The sequence below is a fragment of the Hypomesus nipponensis genome, chromosome 7 (assembly GCF_054491055.1).
Source record: "Hypomesus nipponensis isolate SF chromosome 7, ASM5449105v1, whole genome shotgun sequence".
Taxonomy (NCBI): Eukaryota; Metazoa; Chordata; class Actinopteri; order Osmeriformes; family Osmeridae; genus Hypomesus; species Hypomesus nipponensis.
Genome location: NC_140367.1, coordinates 13,205,741 through 13,225,047, shown reverse-complemented (window position 1 = coordinate 13,225,047; position 19,307 = coordinate 13,205,741). Strand labels below are relative to the sequence as shown.

Genomic DNA, 19,307 nt, shown 5'->3' with positions numbered 1-19,307 from the left:
ATCAACAGACATGTGCAATTTAGCTAGCAGGGAAAGAATACATACAACGAAAATCACCAGTTAACTTGATTTAAACTTGCAAGAACTATAGACTTATACAATAACAGGCTCACATAAACTGACAACATAAGTTATACGACTTACAGTTCTCAAAGACGCACACACGCAATCTCAATTGCGGTGTGAAGCGCGTGTCGTTGCAATTCTCCGACATGCACTCTAACAATCACTGCTGATAAGACGGCCAAAATGTTGTACAGCCTGATTTCTGATACCATGGCGGCAGACATTTTGCCATAGAGGAAATACTGCACTATATATTATCATTCCAGGTTAAGAATACCAATGGAGGCTGCGTTTGAAATCATAAGTCAAACTTTTGTCAGCATTTTGAGTGGAAATTCTATTTGCATTTCTCAGGTGTATTCGTGCACGTAGGGCTGGCCCTCGCAGCGGAATGACAGTTCAGTAGCCACTCTGTCCATTCGCGCACCTCACAGTTGCGTATAGTTCAGACAAGACGACACGCTTATCAACTCGATTAGGCCTACTATTGATCAAAACAGAACGAGGGTTCGGCTGTAGCCTGCTTGAAACATACTGAGAACATATTCGCTGACATGCATTGCACGCGTTTTTTTTCTTTTCATTGCAGACTTTTTTTTTGCCTTTGGCGCTCAGGAAAACGGCTTTGACGCGCGCCCAAATTTTCTCTATGCAGGAAAAACCCTGACGTTAGCTAGTTTTAACCAGACTTGCCTAATAACTTGCCTAAGCCTAGCATAACATCAGTGGTGAAAGTAAGCCGGTATTGTCAATGACAATAATGTGATGACATCCTTTGTCTTCGTTAGGTTGAGTTGACCGTGTGGTCCAGGGCTGGACTGGCCATCGGGCGTACCGGGCAATGCCCGGTGGGCCGGCAGGCATTTTGGGCCGGGCCGGGTCCATTAAAAAAAAAAAAAAAAAAAATTAAAATATAATTATTACAATTTTTTTTTTTTTATGGACCCGGCCTGGCCCGGCCCGGCCCGGCCAAGTCACACAGCCGAGGCCGAGGGCCGAGGTCCCCCATGGCACATAGGTGCGTGCAGGCCAGGCAGGCTGTCAACTTCACCTGAAAGTTTAAAAAAAATACTTTGTCCCTGGCGGTCTCAGGCAATTACTCATTATGATTAGTTCTATGCTGGGCCTGGCCCAATCACATACACAGCAGAGGGCCGAGGTCCCGCCCTTGGGTCTCGGCTGTCAATCAGTCACGTCACGTCACTTATTGACACTGACAGAAAAATGGAGAAAAAACGGAAAGGAGGCGCGGAGAAAGTCCGAGATAAAAAGAGAAAAGCCCTAGAGGCAAACTCTGCAACATGTGCTAAAATATCGGACATGTTTGCCGCGACAGCTGGCCCGGCTTCATTAGCACCTGCGACGGTGGAAATTGCGGCGGCGGAGGCTGAGGAGGATGTCGGTGATGATGGGGACGGAGAGGTGACTGAATGGCGGCCGAGGCCAAGCGCAGAGATGGGTGGCGCCGGGCCGAGCTCAGCCTCAGACGAAGTGGCGGCGGTAAGAAGTTGAAATTTAAGTTTGTGTTGATAAAGAAATATTTGTTAAGCTAGATTCCTAAACTTTAACACAGTATGTAGTTTCCTAACAGTTAGCTCCTGCGTTATAACAACATGTTGTACAGAGTAATCTAGACTGAGCCCGGTCAAAGTGGCTATTTTAGCTAACACAACAGTTAGCCCACTAAACATTTGCTAGCTTTTCTTTGGGGAGTTAAATAGCTCTGTTGACTGTGTATTGAAAGAGCATCACTTTGCTATTGCTATTTGAACAACATTAATGTGAGGAAGCTGTCAGTGTTTAATTGCTTTATTAATTTATTAGGCTTTATGGGTAAACAGCTTTTTTGGGACATGAAAACATAGATAAAACTTGTTTGTGAGCCAGCTTAATAAACAAAATTTAGACAAACATGTATTCCCTGGAGAAAACATGTGTTCTAATATTTCTTTTGTGTGTGTGTGTGTGTGTGCGCTATGAGTAGACTTTGTGTCCAATTTACAGTGTTATTTTAGCTTGCTTGCTATTATGTTATAGTTTGCAGGTGTTATAGCTTACAGTTATTATTTATTATCATGTAATAGTGAAATATTGCTATTTCTAATTGCTAATAATGATTATTCATTAGTAGGTAACCAGAGAAATAACACTAGTGAAATTAATGCTCCTGTCTCTCTCTCTTTCTCTATGTTTAGTCAAGTCAGACTGTTGGAGTAGGAGTGGAGGAGTCACAGGAAGATCAGGCAGTTGTAGACTATTTTAGCCGCCCTCATTCCACAAAAAGGCAGGAATTCTTTAAGTTTCACCCACAGCAGAATGCCACAAACCCTGTCATCCAGAGGCTCTTCACAAGAACGGACGACATGGCATGGAAATGGCTGACTTATAGTGATGAACGTAATGCTTTATTTTGTTTTCTTTGCCTTGCTTTTAGCAAGCCCAATGACCCAAGTTCTTTCATTGGAGGCATGACAGACTGGAGGCATGTGCACCAAAGAATAGAGGAGCATGAGAGAGGCATGGCACATAGACAGTGTGCTGAGGCATATGTATTAAACTGCTCCAGAGCAAGTGTTGATCACCTCCTTGAGGGAAGACAGCTTTTTTAATCTCCACTCCTGTTTTTACATGTGGCCATTGAAAGAACAAAAGGTTATTTTGGGCTATTATATAAAAGATTAAAATTATGATCGTACCTAATTGTTTAATTTCTATTTTTATAAACAATGTACACGTTTGTATAAACAGTATTTTCATTAAACACTGAAAAGACATCTCTAGCAATGTTTCTTTGACAACCACTTTCACTTCAAGATGGGTATTGTGGCATTGTAGCCATCTCTCCAAAGATGAAAGTCTCTGTAAGTATAGTGAAAGAGTGTATGCATTTTTCAACATGGTTACTCTCATCCATGTAGGCTACTGCGCTTTATTTTAATTGTTGAAACAGCACAATATGCGCATATATCCTCTGGTATGTTGTGTGCCTCCGCATATCGTATAAATAATCTTGGTGGGCTGCCATGGCCAAAAATGCCAGGGCTGATTTCTTGTCCCAGTCCAGCCCTGGTGTGGTCTGCCACACAGCTTTATCCACCGGAGACATTTGGCCTGTCTTGGCCTGTCTTGGTTTGGGAAATGGGATCAAATATACCCCATTGCCCATCCTCTCATGATACCTCGTATCAGTGTTGCATATACCCCATGCACATTGTTTTTACACTTAAATTACAACAAACCCGATAAAACAAGAGAAGAATCACTTTTCCTAATGCTACTCTATGGAGTTGTAAACTGAATGTAAGAGCCAATTCAATGTTTGTGTAAATTGCCTGTTATTTTTTTTCTTAATAATTACAGATGTACAGTGTGATTAGTATTTGTTTCATGGATATGTACAAGGTGTATATTCATTTATTTATTCCATTTATTGTGTACTATTTTGTAGGCATGCAGCGCGACTGCGCAGTTCTGCCTGGCCACACCCACAGGAGACATAGTTGTAAGAAAGGCCATGAGGCTGTAAGGTAATTGAGGCAAGCAGCATGCAAGAAGAAAGTTATTTTACCATTTTTAAGGCACTAAAAAGATGCAAGTTTTTTGCATATAAGTTTTTCTGGCAATAAAACTTTACGCTACATTACGCTAAACTCTACGTTTTTCTAAGATTTCTGGTTTAGTGTTTTTTCTACGCGTACGATTATTTTCTTTTGCACCTCCAAGGAATGCGAGTTTGGACTTTGCTCCTAAACTGAAGATGTCTGAGTGCAGCTGTTACTAAGATGCCATTGGCCCGTTTGCGTTCGAGGGGTGGGGCTTAGCGATAGGTCAATTGTGTCCAACCCAGTAGAGGAGTCAGAGGGGTGTCCGGGGTGACACTGGACACCCCTGACAAAATGTAATTCGCTATTCGATATTTGATGCTGATTGACATCTCATTTGACCTCATTAGAGAGAGGCATTTATTTTGCTGCTTGCGGTGCATTATTCAAATCGAAGAGAGACGTTTGTTGCCAGATACAGTAGAATAAGAACAGCCAGCAGAATAGAGAATATTTCCACAGCTCCACAAGCTCTTTTTGCGATTGACAAAGGCATAACATTTGAAGTAAATGTATAAGGTTTGGATTGGGTTTAGTTTCCAGAATTCTTTTTACAAATGTTGCCTAGCTGTGTTAAGTTAATGTTAATGTTAGAACTTCGACTCCAACAACAGACAAACTGAGACAGTCAGTAGGCTTTACAGTGACTTGCTAAAGTAGGCAAATGGCTTGTAGACCCAGTGTAATGTTATAGGCTAGCTAGCAAAATAACGCTTACATTGCTAACAACATTACTAATTCAACTTTGGTAGTGCAACCAAGCTTTTTGCAAGTTTGTTTTAGATCTAATTGTATATGATCTTGTGGACACTAAGACACAAACGCGGTCTCTTTTCATAACTTGTATTTTACCACTGCTCTTCTTGACATCGCTCTTCAAACAGCCCTCACTGATTTCACATATGCTTTCAGCATCAAGCCTACGGCAACTCCCGAGGGACAAAACACCCTTGTCCGTTATCACATAGAAAGGTCTGCTATGGTAGGCTATCCTCAGGATTTGCAAACTAGCTAAACTTGTACAATATCTAAAATAATTGTGTAGACGTAACAATGGATTCTGCCACTAAATGAGTGACTTGGCTTTATTTCTGGACATACTATCAACAACCAAAGTGTGTTACACAATGCTGTAAGATCGCTTGGTACCCAGAATGCCCTGCAGCAAGCTGAAAAGCTACTAAGTTAAAGGCATTGGCTTAGTTAAATAAGTATTGTTTGGAGTGTTGTGTTCGTTCTGTTTTGAAATGTGTAATGCTATGGTCTTTAGAGAATTTGAGTGTTCACCCTGATTGGGAATGTTGTCTACTTAGATGGCAAATAATCAATCGTGAGCATTGGTCCGGCGCAACGGTAACGTTGTTTGCTTTCTAAGTGCGTCTTGTATTCCAATGCTATATACACAGATTTACAAACACAACGTGCTCATTCTGGGGGGGTGTGCCTTATACACAATGCAGCTTATTTTCCGAAAACTACGGTAATTAGACAGACAAGAGATCGGTTCCCAATTTAGCCTAACAGTAACATTGTGTTTACATCTGTGTTAGTAGGTATAATAAATAATACCTCCACTGTGTACTACCTTGTACACTGACATTCTAAAATTATACATCCAAAAGGGTTTCTTATCACACAGATTTGATTTAGTCTTGTTTAGGCTAATTCCAAAACTTTTATTTGCTATTAGTTAACATTATATGAACATAAATATTACTGTAAATTTGTAATGTTTTTGGGCAGTCCATTTCTGCTACCTGTCAAGTAAAATTGCAGTTTTTTAGGGTGTGTAAATTCACTTTGTTTTGTAAATAAACTATGCACTGTGTTATTTCTGTAACACATAAATGCTATTATAAATTCCTGCTTGAGCTTTTTTTCAAAAACACTTGGATGTTCCAGCACTTATAGAGCCAGATTATACTGTATATATTAATGAAAACAGTGACCCAAGACTCTTGACTATGGACCCCCTGAAGTAGCCCTGGCCACCCCATGTATAAAACTCTAGTTCCGCCACTGGTCCAACCTAAAACCAAAATGCTCTCTAAGCATTGTTTCAATCATGTTGCTTTAAAGTATTTAAAAGATAAATAAACAAAATAAGTCAGTTGTATTACAGACAAAAAAGGAGGAATGTAAACATATCTCTTATAAAACAACAGGGTTCTGTTCAATGAAAAACAGTAAGTAACAGTATAATTTCTGGACTGGCTTTTTGTTTGTCATTACAATGGTCGTATACACTGAAATGTTTAACTGCTGTCTGTGGACATGTTGCTACGGTGTTAGTATCCGTAATTTGTTATTATCAACTCGTGTAACCAACTAGCCATCCAGCTTGAGCACACTCACCTCTTGCCGTTTCCATCTCCTCCCGTGTGGGGATGCTTTCGTTTTAAATGTTCATGAATGCACGTTGTGCTACAGGCCAAATAGTGTCCTAGGGCCAAATAGTGTCCTACCTGACGTCACAATGCCGTTCCGTAGCAAGGACGCGGCCGTCGCTATGCCGACCTTAAATTCCTGAGATATCTAATCGTGCTAGCAGGAAACTGTCATGGTTGCTATACTGGTTACTAGGTAGGAAGTTTTGTATTTAGGCTTATTTAAACCAGTTTATTCTACTCTACTATTTAAATGTTTTACTCGTTCAACATTCCTGAGACAGCAACGCGCGCAGGTAGAATACTATACGTGTTGCCTTCCCGGTCTGTTAAATTGACGCTAAATAAGTAATTTTGTTGACGAAAACAACTGGCTAGCTAGCACCAGCTATCGAACGAGTGAAAACTTTAAATAGTAGAGTAGAATGAACTGGTTTAAATAAGCCTAAATACAAAACTTCCTACCTAGTAACCAGTATAGCAACCATGACAGTTTCCTGCTTGCACGATTAGATATCTCAGGAATTTAAGGTCGGACGCGTCCTTGCTTCTGAACGACATTGTGACGTCAGGTAGGACACTATTTGGCCCTAGGACACTATTTGGCCTGACACTACCATGGAAAACAAGTTCCGCCTTGCACACATTACATATTACAGTATTTTTAGTTGGATCTTTGGTGAAACTTTCCTACACAAGACTTTATCAGGCCCGTTTGCACATAACCATAATAAAGAGCAGACGCCGCATCGACCGCTACTGCCTACTGGCGCTGACGAGCCGTGGGGCCGCCATCTTGGAAAGGTCAACCGCTCCACTCAGTGTAATCTGTTTGGCTGGGGCAATGAGCTGTCAGCGCATTTAATTAATCGTACCAAACTGAATACCGAACTGATTTTCATGCGGTTTGCTTTGCTGCAAAGGTCATACATGCAGCTAGGATACAGGACATGGTTATTTTTTTCACAATGTTAAATTTTACTTGTGAAAAGTAATCCCCCGAGCCCTGTTTGCGATTGTCAGCCGATTTGGGCAGGAATATGCTGCTCAGTGCTGGTATCTTGTTTATTCTGATGCTAAGCAACTAGGATTTTTACCTTTCCAAGATGGCGGCCGCATTTCTCGCGCCCAGCAGCTAATGCGGCGCCTACTCTTTATTACCTCTATGCGTTTGCACCATAGAGTTAATATAACTGGAGTAAGCTACCTTTGTCTTCCAAGATGGCGTCCCCATTCATTTCTATGAAAAGTGCTCAGTGGCGCAGTGAGGCACGCGGCCATATTTCCACTTCCGTGAATTCCAGTCTAGCTTTAAACAGTGGCTCTTTTTTTTCCCTAGCTCAGAGTCCTCGAGCACGCTTGCAACTAGTACACGTCATACTTTGCGACAACCAGTCACGATCATAGATTTATATGGTTACGAGCATGTGAGCTAAGGCATTGCAGTTTCAGAATGGGGTACAAGTCCGATAAGAATCAGACACATGATGTAAACTTAACGGAAATGTATTCTGTCACTGTATAGTATTCCTTTCACTTGTTTTTTAGAAATAGGCTATAGGGCTAAATATAGGGCTATTCTAGATGGAACTCATCACATATGTTGCTTTTTTTTCTTTGTGATATGAGTATGATTTCCAACGCATTGTGTCGGATGAAATAAACTGTTAACATGAACAGCTCCGTTGTTGTTCTCGCCAGGCAAAGAAAGCTTAAAGGGGCAATTGACTTTTTGGGGGGTATTTCACACTGTTCCTTAAGGTCTCCAAATAGGGTATGTAACATTGGTTGGGTTGAAAATGGCCCGGGTGTTGTTCTATGCCCACTGACAGATCCTCTGAAATGTTCTCCTTTTATGGTATGCTCATTAATATTTAGATAAGCTGCGCGCTGATTGGTTTGTTTTCAACGAGTGAAGCTGGGGAGCAAAAATGCAACACAGCCAACAGCAGCACTCGCTGAAACACCGAAGTTGGAGACTTGAAATAAAAACGTGCAAATAAATCTATTGTGTCTACACAACACTGTTTTCAACAGATTGACTATATATCATTTGAAATGATAACATTACTTGTTTCCACTTCTGTTGTTGAAGCAAACTGGATTGACTTGGGTGGGTAGAACGTTAGGCTACAGCTTAGCAACCAAACCATATCCTGATTCATAGCTGCTTCAGTTAGCTAGCTAGCTCTAAATAACATGACCAAGATCTGGACAAACATGCATCTTGAATTGTAGATTTACATTACACAGGTTATTTATTTGAATGAAACACAGTCAGGAACATGAATCAACGTTAGCCCCATTGCCAATAAACTAGGCTGAATTATCACACATTCTACCTATGCTCTTGCGTTAGCAAGCTAAACTTGTTTACATGCCTACAGTCTAGGTGTTACTAGTAACAGTTACTAGCAATGCTACCGTATCCTGTATAAGGCACCTGCCTTTCTCCAGTTCTTTCTAATAGATTATCTAGACAGGCGTTAGCAATAAGCCAGACTGCTGTTCGTTTTCTGGCTATTTTTCGGAAGCTTCACTTCTAATGCCGACTACAGCTAGTCTAGCTAGAGTCATTTGATGTGTGTAGAAACTTATTTAGCATTCTACCTGGTATGCTATATTATACAGGAAACGTTAGCATTGCTAATAACTGTTAGCACAACATCATACTGTCCTTATAGGCGGTTGCAATGAGCATACGGTCGAAACAGCACCTCTTTCCAGGTTCAGCTTCCTAGCAAATCCTGCTTGCAATTGTCCAAGGTTGTCAAAACTGTCTTGGGTGAAATGTTCAGAGCAAATGAATGATTGAGTGTCGAACTTTGCCGGGATCTTCTCATAAGACAACAGCAGCCATGCCCTTTGAATGTTTGGCTCCTTGGGAAGACTGAGTGTTAGGCTTCCCTGTAGGCTACAGCCTGGAACACAGCATTTACGACCGTGGTCCATTTTCAATATCCTTGTTATAATTCAAAACGTTCTTCTTTGTAGTTCCTTATAAGTAGCTTACACAGAGCAGCGCGCAGCTAAACAAGTATCGGAGATAGACGCTACCTCGGGCTGGTCTGGATGTAAATTCTGGGGCGTGACAAAGATACAGACCAGAGCCAATAAGAGGGCGATCACCGGTCCTACGTAGGACCGGTAGCTTTGTTGAAAAGCTAGCGTTTCACAGCCACATTTTTTCTTTTTGAGATTTGAATAGGAAAGAGGTGTCAATGGACTTTGATATTCACGGTATGTTCATTTTACCCACCGAACTGTCGTTATTCAACTATGACATGGTAAAATCAGTTTTGCAGTCAATTGCCCCTTTAATAGTTATTTTGGTAACCAGAATCTTCCATAATGCAGACTTACCATAGCTTACTGTCAACTTTATATTCAAACGAAATGCCACGAAATTCACACTGCCTTCAATTTAACATCAGTGTAGAAATATGGCCTGTGTTTTATATGTTCATCCTACAAAACCAAATGCCTAGTAATAGATATAACGTGATCTAACGAGACTTGGTAATAATGTAATAAATAAAAGCTTGAAAACTGTGTCTAAAATATACTTTATTGAACATTTGCCTTTGAAAGGGGAATATTCGCAGAACCATATAGGCTACAAGACGTATCCATCAGATGTAAGTGGGGGTGAAACAAAGTCACTGAGGACCTTAATTCATTGTCCCACAAAAGCAGTCTGGCTTGATGACACACACGATCAAGAAAAAGAATAATGGGTGTGTTTGACAAAAGCTTCTGAAGGCAAGACTAATATTATTTAAATATAGGCCTATATAATTTCCTATTGTGGTTACCGGTTAAAGTATTAATCTTCGTCTTTGCTCCAGATAGACGTCAACAATCTATGCTCGCGCTTAAAGGAGACATGACATGAAAACTTCATTTTATGAGGTTATTTAACATTAATGAGTTCCCCTAGCCTGCCTTTGGTCCCCCAGTGGCTAGAATTTTCGATAAGTGTAAACCAAGTCCTGCGTGTTCTTCTCTGCCTTTGACAAAATGAAGGCTCAATTGCTCTGTTTGAAAATCTCCCCCTAGTGACGTAGATAGGGGGAAGGTTAACTCCCCTCTCTCTGCTATGCCCGCCCAGATCATCTGGCCCGCCCATGAGAAACTGAGCTACCACCGTGCAAGGGCAAGTGTTATATCGGTTTTTCCTGGAGAGACACCATGGCGAGCAATCAAACGATGCATAAGTTGCTCAGTGCTTGGATGTACAAATGCAAGCACAAATCTTTTTTTTAGTTCCTTCATCCGAGCCTCTGCACAACCACTATCTCAATTGTATTTTTGCTGGAAATGCGCCGACACAACTTCCCAAAGTTTTGCATAGCTGCGCCAAACATTTCAGCGACAACGGTTTCCACAACTCGGGACAATACAAAGCTGGCTTTGCTGTCCGTCTGCAATTGAAGACTGGATCAGTACCAACTCTCTTGGGTCCAGCTACAAACCTCGGACAAGTAAGTCAACTAACGCTACATAATTGTGTTGCTTTACTGTATATGTTTACCTAGCTTGTTACCCTTCGAATGTGGCTGTAACATCAGCTCTGCAGCTAGCAGCTAACAGCCCAGTTAACGATTAATTAGCGATTTAAAGTCTGGAAAATGTGTGTGAATACACACTAATGCGAATGTTGTACCCTTCATTGCTATTTGGATAGCCGTTCTGCTGTTGTTGTAATGGCGCATGCTCCTCATTAGCATTTAAAGCTACAGACACCAAAACAGCGCGTTCTGAGGAAAGCTCATTGTGGGACTACTCATAGTGGCTATAATTCTGCACCATGGCTGAATTTCGGGAAAGAGACTTAAGATACAGTATTAAGGGACCACTAAGGCCTATATAAAAGCATCCAAAAACAGCATTTCATGTCTCCTTTAACATAATATATTTGCCATCATGTCATGAACGTTTTTACGAAAAATCAAATCCGTTTTAAAATAACGGGAATAAACTATATTAACAACATTTCATGTATGTGTGACAACCATTTGCTAAACTTGCTACATCAGGGCAGGCAACTCAAGCCAGTTCTCCCTGTGCTCATTCAATACAAGTCTATGGCTCATTCAGCTCGATGTAAATCGGCTATCGGCCAATGTGAACTTTTGTGCTCGTGCCCTGTTCGTATCCGCGAGCACATTTGCAGGAAACTTTTGACGTAAGCAAATAAATTGGGTGCTAGTTTACCCATTTCGGATTGGTTTCAAACTTAGGAAAAAAAATCTGGAAAAATTATTCTATGAAAAAGCTAGTAGTATGAGCCAGGTTCGGGTTATAACAACGACCGGAAGAGTCGGAAACCTAACCGTAAATGCAATACCACCTACATCCACCGGGGCCGTTGCTTCAAGCCGAGGGGAGAGGGCTTGGTTTGCCCCTAAAATGTTTACCGCCATTTTCTTCTATTGGATAGCATATGGGAGGGCTGCATTTGTGTAGCGCTACAGCGCCGCACTGGTAAAATCACGTTATTGCAGGCACTTAAAATAGGTCCTATGAGATCAAACGATTAGTCGACAACAGAAATATTTGAAGACAATTTTTTATTGTCGACGTTGTCAATAACGTCGACTAATCGTTGCAGCCCTACTCTATAGTAGTAGTAGTAGTAGTAAGTCCTTTGTTACAGCACAAGTATACAAGTACCACAACATAGTCTGTCACATAATAAAAAAAACGAGTTAAAAGTTGCAATCCACCCGTCCATACATATACACAAACATGACAAGGGGGTAGACAGGACGGGAAGACAAGGTTGAGGGAGAAATTTCAGCATAACATGAGGAGAGGGAGGAGAAAAAAAGGCAACCCCCAGACTATGCTCCTTGATGAGTACAGTGTGGGAACAGGAAAAAACACCTCAGCACATAAGCACATACATTTTACAACATTACAGAAACTCATGACTTGCAACGGGTAGGGGGGTTGGGGGATGGAGGTAAGCCAGCGCAACAAGCAGCCATCTGGTCCTGCAGCCATGATAGGCGCTGGTCACAGACCCACCTGTCACACTGGGGGGACGAAGCAGGCAAAGGCGTTGGATGGGGGTGGTGGGGGGGTGCGTGCATATCTGTAATATGTGGAAGTTAGTGCATGAGTAGGCCTGGGTTGTCGCCATCGCCGAGGCCACAATCAGACAGTTCGCAGATTGTTTGCCATGGAGACAGCCTTGATCAGGTCCCAGACAGGGACAGCAGTAAATATCCATTGCTCAGTGCACCTTAACCTTATATTTTTTCTCACGATATCCATAGTGCAAGCTCAACATGGCTCCATTGCTAACAGTGCAAGCTAAACATGGGGGCCAATACATTTTGGCAATTACAAAGCACTCATTTCAAACAACGCTACACATAAAAATGCACGTCCTTGGGTAGCGATGGGTATCGAGAACCGGTTCTGCAAGGACCCGGTTCCAGATTTCTCAAAACCCGAATATCAATAAGGTCCAAGCTTATCGATACCGCTATCGAGACCAAGTAATATAATGTAACGTTGACTTTTGTCTCGAGAAATAAGTACTGTTATTTAAATCAAATCGCTGGTGCACAAACATACAACGTTTGACTAATAAATTCAATTGAATGGCCTGCCAACCGCCTTTAAACTAAATAAAGAATAATGCTATTGCCTCACGCACAACCTCGCTTCATTTATCATTTTGTTGCTAGCAACGATGGCAGAACGCACAAAACGGTCAAAGGCTTGGCTACATTTTATTAAAGCCAAAGATAAAGACGAAGCAAAGTGCAATATATGTTCTAAAGTAATTTCTTGTAAAGGGGGGGGGAAACAACTGCGATGAAAAAGCACCTGCATCCGATAAAGATAAAAAGAGGTACTTCGACTGTCTCCGAGTCGCAACGGTGTAAACTCCAGCTGCCTTCGCAGGACAATCCTCTGGTGAGCGCACCACAACTTCGTAGCTATGGAGGATTATAGGGGCCAAAACTACATAAATATTATAACACAAAGCTTAAATAAATGACTAATTGACTAATGTAATGCCTAATTGACAGACAAAATATATAAATTACTAATTAAATGAGACACCAAATATATAAATGTTACATGTATTTGTGTGATATATATATATATATATATATATATATATATATATATATATATATATATATATACGTTTTAATGTGTTCACATTTATTTATTTATACTTACATTTATCCACGGTGTAACTTTCTGCAGCAAAATAAATCCGTCGTCCCCCGTCACCAAGTCAGGGGGCGGGTTAAAGCCTCTGATTGGTGAATGAACAGTATTACACACCAGGCAGACTCCACCAGTCGATCAAGCTCTCTTCAATCTAGAGGAATCTATCGCCTCACTCTACAGCTGCTAGGGGTGTGCGACACTGCAAGATGTGGTATAGATCCGATACCAAGGAGTAAATACAGGACCAGTATTGCCAATACCGATACTTTTGGCTTAGAAAAGCAGTTTATCTACTTTCGTAAAGATTTACACTTTCGTGCCGGGGAAAGCAATGCCTCATAATTGATTAAGTGAATGCAACATCAATATGAATATTTGAATGAACATTTAAAATGTTTCCTTTAATTAATTGTTCATGATTGTGATCATAATAAAACACAGGACAACGATTTTTCTCAAAAATACTGTTAATGTGTGCCGCTGAGTCGTGTTACTGCACGTACACGGCAACAACTCAGCCTAGCAGGGGAGGGGCAAAGTGAGTTTGAGCGAAGTTAGACGGTGTTTGCACAACCACTAGCCTATGATGTAACGGGAGTTGTGTACTCAGTGTGGGATGAAACTTAAGTATCGATCTTATCACGCTATCAATCAGGCTATTGATACCAACGTTGGTATCGATAGTTGCCGGGTTTCCCAACCCGGCCACTGTCGGTCTTGAGATCGATTTGCCCACCCCTATGCTGTATCATCTCGCTGAGGATCGTGAACATATTTTCATTGATGTCTGTGTCAGTTAGGGCCAATATCATTCCTATAATTTCAGCGAAGCTTTCAATATGATGTAAAAAAAGAAGTGAATTGGCAGGTGCCTCCATCTCTTCAGCTACCGCCCACATTCCAACCACTGTAGCATTCAATATTTCATTCATTGAATACGCACAAGGTGCTGCCATCTTGGAATAGTCTAAAGCAGTCGATTCAAGTTGAACCACCAATCAGAGGCTTGAACCCGCCCCCTGACTTGGTGACGTGGGACGACGGATTTATTTTGCTGCAGCAAGTTACACCGTGGATAAATGTAAGTATAAATAAATAAATGTGAACACATTAAAACGTAAATGTAAATATATATATATATATATATATATATATATATATATATATATATATATATATATATATATATATATATATATATATATACACACACACACACAAATACATGTAACATTTATATATTTAGTGTCTCATTTAATTGGTAATTTATACATTTTGTCTGTCAATTAGGCATTACATTATATAATTAGTCATTTATTTAAGCTGTGTGTTATAATATTTATTTATTTAGTTTTGGCCCCTATAATCCTCCATACGTAGCGAGTCTCGGTCGTTGACAATAATAAGCCAATTCAGGACTCAACAGTGCAACTATTTCACTCGCATATGCCCCTAAAATGTGATGTGTGCGCAAACAGCAAAAATTATTTACGAGCACAGTGTGCAAGTATAGACAAGCCTCCCCCCCTCACTGTTGATCATTCAAAACATAGCCACTGCGAGCATGTCTCTGTGAGATGCTTAAACATTGTGTTAAACAAAAACAGAGACAGAAGAAAATATGGATAAGATAAGGAAGGTTTGGGTTTGGTTAACTGGTCATTTAGCTATATCAGGTGCCTTTTGTTGAAATGTGTTCAACTTTTCATAAAGTCGATGAGCTTGACAATGTCACTTCGTCAACCAACCAATCACAGTCTAGTTACTCATCCAGGTTGTGGACAGATTTAGATATAGCCAGAGTCAGGATCCATTGTGCCTATTTGCTCCTTTTAGACAGCCTCCTCCTGACAGCAACACGTTCCCCTTGTTCTATTTTAGATCTGTTTTACTTAAGAAATAGAAAAGTATCGATAGTGGTATCGATAAAGACTCGAATCGTTAAGCAGTCTCGAAAATGGTATCGATATCGATAAAAATTAACGATACCCATCCCTATCCTTGGGCCTTGTGCAAGACACCTACTGACTTGCAACTTCAGACAATGACCGGTTATCGAGACAGACTCACAGACAAGACTGAAATTATAGTTAGACTTGTGCAGTGCCAATGCCCTTGATGCAGCCAGAGATAAAGATGTCGGTTGGTTGATTCGGTGTTAACTTAATTGGAGTTTGTGCACATGGGTAAATCCTTTTCAAAAGTTTTATTTCCCACTTTTCTGCTTCCAGTAGCAGAATTAATGGGCATTATAGTCAAAGCCACCCTCGGCTTTGTCCTTGCAGCAAAGCATCGTAGGAGAGGTAAACGTGCCAGTGCACTTACGTACAGCATTACCGGGGATATTTGTCTCCAACGCTGAGCAACAAACTGGACGAACTTCAGTTACTGGTGTGGAAAAACAGAGACTTTCATTCATCTTCCGTTTTGTGCTTTACGGAGACATGGCTGAGTGAACTGATCCCGGACTCTGCGCTACAGCTCGCAGGTTTTAAAATGCTGAGAGCGGATCGTGACTGTACTTTCTGGCAAAATGAAAGGCCGTGGTATTTATTTTTACACTAACAGTGGCTGGTGTAAAGATTTGTGACTGATTCTGCAGCACTGTTCTCCGGATCTGGAAACCTTTTTTATTAACTGTAAACCTTTTTACTCACCTTGTTTGCGTCATTCATTCTGGTCGGCGTCTACATGCCTCCGCAGGCCAGAGTCAACGAGGCTCAACGTGTGCTCGCCAGCCAGATATTGAGTGCAGTGTTTCTGCTATGTTGATTTTACGTGGCGGCCCACCACGGCAAAATTTCTGCCACCACGGTAACAGAAATAGGGCTGTACAAAATGTTAGGCCGTCTATCAGCAGTGATTGTTTGAAAGCGTATCGGAGGATTGCACGGACAAGCGCTTCACAGCGCAGTTGAGATTGCGTTTGTGTGTCCTTGAGTACTGTAGAGCTAAGTCGTATAACTTATGTTGTCAGTTAATTTAAGGCTATTATTGTATTAGTCTTTAGTTCTTGCCAATTTAAATTAAGTTAACTGGACAATCCTAGTTTATGTCCTGATTATCTACAGATTATTTTATCCGATTTTCCCTTGATGTGAGGTGTGTTCAGACTGGCTGAACTTGCTCGGAAGAACGTCAGAGCCGCTCCAAAATAATGCTCTGCAGAAGCCTGCTTATAACCATTCATTATAATCAGGTGTGTTGGAGCAGGGAAACATCTCAAACATGCAGGACAGGGGTGCCCTGAGGACCAGGGTTGGGAACCACTACCACTACTGATAGGTTCCCATCCCTATCCAGAGGGGAAAAAAACAGACCCTGTACATTTTCTTTTACTCTCAATTACATAAAAAATATGTTGTATATTCCCTGTGTTGGATATTGCCATGGGTATTATGCGTTTTATTTCTTGAATAAGGCTTCTCTGTGTACTGTCCAGCTGTCTTCAACCCTGTGTATTCCTAACCTGTTTTATTGTAATGTTATTTTGCTTGCTGTTGCGCCACAATTTATCCTTGGGTATACTCATCACATTGACCAGAGGCTCTGCCCTTATTATTTTTGCACTCACACTGCCATCTAGTGGGCATTTTAACAAACTTAAATGTATACCTTTTTCGAAATGTGAATATGATATAGTATACAAACATAATTGTTTGTGGCTTACAAAATAGCCTACAGTTGTGTTGATAATGTCACTGCCCATTTATATTAGCCTATTTCTTAACCTTAATTCAATCAAGATTGGTTGAGTGTGGACAGGTTTTCACTCTAGCAATAATCGTTATCTGGTTTCCCCTCAGAAAAAAATGAAGTGGTAGCACCCAATTTTAAACGTGTACAGACGTCAACAAAATACGGGGCGTTCGAATATCTGTTGAATATCGAACTTCCAACCAACTTTACCACGGTAACTTCCAACTGTGCTTTCATTTTAAATCTAGTTAACATGATTTCGCCAACACTACATGCTATAAAAAACGAGCTCCGTTTAAATATGTTAAACATATGGCAACCTAAACGTTAATACTTAAAGTTTTTAATTAACGTCAAAAAGTCACTTTGCAAAGCTGGTTGACTTGCCTGCAAACGGCTAGTTCCGACCTCGAAATCAATGATTTAGAGAGTGCCGACAACCTACGGACTCGGCTCGCGACCACTCTTTGAAACAAATTTGATTCAGTGATGTAGGCTGCAACTACAAGTGTAGCGACAGAGTCCGTTAGAAGGCAATACAGTCACTGGTTGGCAGTTGCCACCCCACCCGTATTGATAGCTAAAGTTTATAAGAGCTTTTAATATCACTATAGCTCCATTAACCTACTAGACTAGAGCTACCTGCTACGGCGCATTTAATGACCTTGTGGTTTACGATGAGTAAAAGGTTGGCTTACCAGCTGTAAAAGTCCTTGCGAGGTGCTTGCGACTTTATCTTGAAGTTGATAAGTTTAGTTGCGTTTGATTTCGCAGGGTTGTAATTTCATAGCGTTTTATTCCGTAGTCTCACCGTCAATTGAGTGGCATGCACTGTTTGAAACAGCCAACCAGAGCAGCCTTGAATCTTAAAGGGCGCGTGTTAGAACCTCCGCGTGAAACCAGTGATGCTTTCTAGGTAGTCAACAAGTTATTCCTAATGCAAGCTTGCATAAGCAAGTTCAATTTAATTGGCTAAACCCACTACTCACTAAATATCGCCTACTTGGCCTAAGTGGTGTTTAAGAGGTGGTCAGCTATGTATGAGTTAGCCTGACGTTGTCATACTCATAATTCTAGTCAGAATATGAGTCTGATAACTCTCCGTTGGGCTGTGACTACGGGGCTATGGAGGACCAAACCTGCCATATTTAAAAATGAATGAATGAATAAATAAATGTCCACATCCATGCATTTAGACATAAATAAATGAATACATGTACTAATTAATGCACAATTGTCAATCAATATTACCTTATAATTAACATGTATTTATGTATTTATTTGTGTATTCATTCATTTATTCATTCATTCATTCCTGTATTTCTTCTTCTCAATATGTTAATGAGATGTGTCAATCAAAATAGGTAGGCGGTATATGACACACCATTGGCTAATCGTTTTCCACGCTTTGTATTCGATTATGTAGCCTTACATCCATCCTTGCTGTCATGGACAACATAGCCTACATGGACAGGCTGGCCGACCTTGTTGAAAACAAAGATTTAATTCACCATATATGATATTTGGATAAACAAACTTGTTATAAAGATTTTACTACGTTAGTTGTGGGCTATCACTTAACACCCAACTTCACTACGCTGACCGGCCAACCACGTGTTTACCCCGATAAAAACGTAAACATTTTAAAATAAAAAATCCTGATTGTTGATTGTCAAACCAACATATTTGTCCTGTGTGTAAGAGCGAGATAGACAATCTGGCATATAGCCCCCAATCAAGCAGAAGAGAAATTTGTGAAGATTGACGACACAAAGTTAATCATCGAAGATGAAAAGTAGCTTAGTCCTAAATGGAGTTGTATGCCCCATAGCACATATTTTACAAAGACTACGGCAACAAAAGCCAAACGTTGCCACGTTACGTTGGGAATTGGATGCCGTTGCGACGGTTATTGTTGGAGCAACAAGTTGCCTAAATAGCCTGTAGCCTATGCCATGTTTATGTACATGTCAGCTTTACATGTAGAAAAGAAAATCTCAGAGAAGGTGAAAGGCTTGGTGACCGGCGTGGAGAAATGCGCGTCTAGTGTGAACAGCATCGCGCCATTCGTAGTATATTGTGGCGCTCCAGGGCGCTTCGCAGCCAGTGTGTCCCAGGCGTTAGCTAGATTGAATCTATGGCTCTGGATTGATAGCAATGTCTGAACATCAGTTTCCACGCCTACTGGCCTCCTCTCATTATCATATTGGGAACAATGAATGAATGAATGAATGAATGAATAAATAAATAAATAAATAAATAAATAAATGAATAAATAAATGAATAAATAAATGAATAAATGAATAAATAAATGAATAAATAAATGAATAAATAAATGAATAAATAAATGAAT

The 19,307-nt window shown here is 40.6% G+C and overlaps 1 protein-coding gene across 3 annotated transcripts in view; it reads right to left on the bottom strand.

Annotated features, from left to right (window-relative positions):
• gas2l3 (growth arrest-specific 2 like 3) overlaps nucleotides 1-18,607 on the bottom strand; it is a 59,000-nt gene extending 40,393 nt beyond the window's left edge. The window contains exon 1 of one of the 3 annotated variants that reach the window (XM_084701333.1): nucleotides 17,653-18,607. The gene's annotated coding sequence lies outside the window, so the exon portion shown is untranslated. Of the gene's footprint in view, nucleotides 1-6,023; nucleotides 6,148-8,772; nucleotides 9,319-17,652 lie in introns of those variants that run through there. The other 2 variants (XM_084701335.1, XM_084701334.1) reach the window with 2 other exon arrangements.
• Nucleotides 18,608-19,307: the final 700 nt, after the last annotated feature.